At 56.4% G+C, this 2,500-nt stretch overlaps 1 non-coding gene across 1 annotated transcript in view; it reads left to right on the forward strand.

Annotated features, from left to right (window-relative positions):
• Window positions 1-2,266: 2,266 nt before the first annotated feature.
• Window positions 2,267-2,500, forward strand: part of LOC124750965 — a 1,909-nt gene continuing 1,675 nt past the window's right edge. The window contains exon 1 of the ribosomal RNA XR_007012013.1: window positions 2,267-2,500. This exon is cut by the window's right edge and continues 1,675 nt beyond it. This is a non-coding gene — a ribosomal RNA (small subunit ribosomal RNA).

Raw genomic sequence — 2,500 nt, forward strand, 5'->3', positions numbered from 1 at the left:
CTATGTTGTACCTTAACCTAACCTATGTTGTACCTTAACCTAACCCATGTTGTACCTTAACCTAACCCATGTTGTACCTTAACCTAACCCATGTTGTACCTTAACCTAACCCATGTTGTACCTTAACCTAACCCATGTTGTACCTTAACCTAACCCATGTTGTGCCTCAACCTAACCCATGTTGTGCCTCAACCTAACCCATGTTGTGCCTCAACCTAACCCATGTTGTGCCTTAACCTAACCCATGTTGTGCCTCAACCTAACCCATGTTGTGCCTTAACCTAACCCATGTTGTGCCTTAACCTAACCCATGTTGTGCCTTAACCTAACCCATGTTGTGCCTTAACCTAACCCATGTTGTGCCTTAACCTAACCCATGTTGTGCCTTAACCTAACCCATGTTGTGCCTTAACCTAACCCATGTTGTGCCTTAACCTAACCCATGTTGTCGCCTTAACGTAACCCACGTTGTCGCCTAAACCTGCTCTGTAATTGTTATACGACTCGTTCAATTACTGTAGTGTTGCCCACCCGCAACCCTCGCAATATAGTTCGCTACTCGCACTGCCCGCACCCCTGTGTATCGCTTCATGTTAAACACCTTGCAAGTCTTGCTCACTTTCCACATGCTCCTGCTGTACACTGTAATGTGGATGGCAGCAGGACGTACATGCCGCCCCTCCCCACGTCCCCACCTTGCCCCCTGCCTTCGCAAGCTGGTTGGTGAGAAGTTTGCATGTTCAATGCCCTTCGCATGCGACGTACTCAGGCTACGTTGTGGTGCGGCCTGTGTCAACTGTCCGCTGATGTCGTACGCGTGAACCACAATCTGTACTGCACATTCGTCCTTATGTACTGAATGATACATCGTGGCACATGTGTGACCGCACAACGACTGCGCCCAAAAACGGCGGACCATACAGTGCAAATATTGTGCACGCAGCTACGTGTCGTCTCCCTATGAGAGCTGGATTGCAGTGTGGTACGCCATAGAGACGTGTGGGAGGAACGGACGCCGTGGATGGCGATCAGCATGAGCTGTCTGTTGATGTATTCGGACCTAGTCGTCTCTCCTCACACACCGTGATGGCATGGTGCACCGCGTTCCATATCTGCGACATGCTACAGAGGCCGGTTGACAGTCGTTCGAGCAATGGACATCGCATACGTACGGGGGCCACCTTCCACGTATTGTCTAGGCGTGCACATTTTGTTGCGTGTATGTGGGCAGACGTAGTGTGGCGTGACACCTGACACAGGCATGCAATAATCGTTGAAGTTGCAAATGGCGATGGACGCCTGCGTTTTCTGGTGAAGTTACGCAAATGAACAAATGGTAACCTGTTGTGGTGCGGTTGTTCTCGCTAGGGGTGAATCGGTGATGGCGACGATAGGTTGAGGTACTAACCGGTTGTTCCAGCGATACCCACCATGCCGACGAAACTGAACGGCATCTGGGTGTGAAGCGATACGCGGCGGTGGCTGGGTGGGACCGTCCCCGGCCGGTGAGGGGGCGCCTCCCGGCGTGCTGGCCGCGCGGTGCGTGGGCGCACGCGCTACAGCCGGCTGGTGGGGGCGGCCAGTGGCAGGCGCGCCGGCCGACGGACGCGGCAGGCGTCGCAGCTGCGCGCCGGCGCACCCTGCGCGCGGCGCCGTGCGGCCAAAGTAGGTCCTCGCGGGCCCGGTGCGAAGCGCGGTGGACATCTTCAGTGTGCTGGTCCGATTGAGGACTGTGTGCGTTGAGGATGCGCCGCCGCCCGGCGCTCGGCGCCGCGACGCCGTCTGCTGCTCGGTCGCCCCAGCGGTTCTCGCTGGTGGTTTGTATCGCAGCTGTGCGGATGTGTTGGCGCGTGCGCTGTGCTGGGAGAGTTCGCTTCGGCACCCAAGTGGGGCTTTTGTCCTTCTGTGGCGCTGGCGTTGGAGCTGCCGGTCACCGTAGGTGGCGCGTGTTGTCTCCCGCCGGCAATGCCACGACAGCACGCTCCCGGGCCTCTGTCGGCAGCGGCAAGCTCAGTTGGGAGCACGGGTGGTCGCACCGAAAGCGTCTACTCGCCTAACTCCGGGCGATTGCGCCTCTCTCGAACCCGACCAAGTACTTGGGACGGCGCTGCGCGCCGCCGGGACCTGAGAGGGTTTCGAGGTGTATTGTGCAGGGGAGCTCAGCCTCCTCCTGTTTGCAGAATGATTGAGCGGACGCTTGCGTGTTCGCGCGGGCCCCCGGGACACACTCCCGGGCGGCCGGCTGCTCAGCTCTAGTTGACGCAGCTCCCTGGTTGATCCTGCCAGTAGTCATATGCTTGTCTCAAAGATTAAGCCATGCATGTCTCAGTACAAGCCGCATTAAGGTGAAACCGCGAATGGCTCATTAAATCAGTTATGGTTCCTTAGATCGTACCCACGTTACTTGGATAACTGTGGTAATTCTAGAGCTAATACATGCAAACAGAGTCCCGACCAGAGATGGAAGGGACGCTTTTATTAGATCAAAACCAATCGGTCG

This window comes from Schistocerca piceifrons, unplaced genomic scaffold, assembly GCF_021461385.2.
Source record: "Schistocerca piceifrons isolate TAMUIC-IGC-003096 unplaced genomic scaffold, iqSchPice1.1 HiC_scaffold_448, whole genome shotgun sequence".
Lineage (NCBI taxonomy): Eukaryota > Metazoa > Arthropoda > Insecta > Orthoptera > Acrididae > Schistocerca > Schistocerca piceifrons.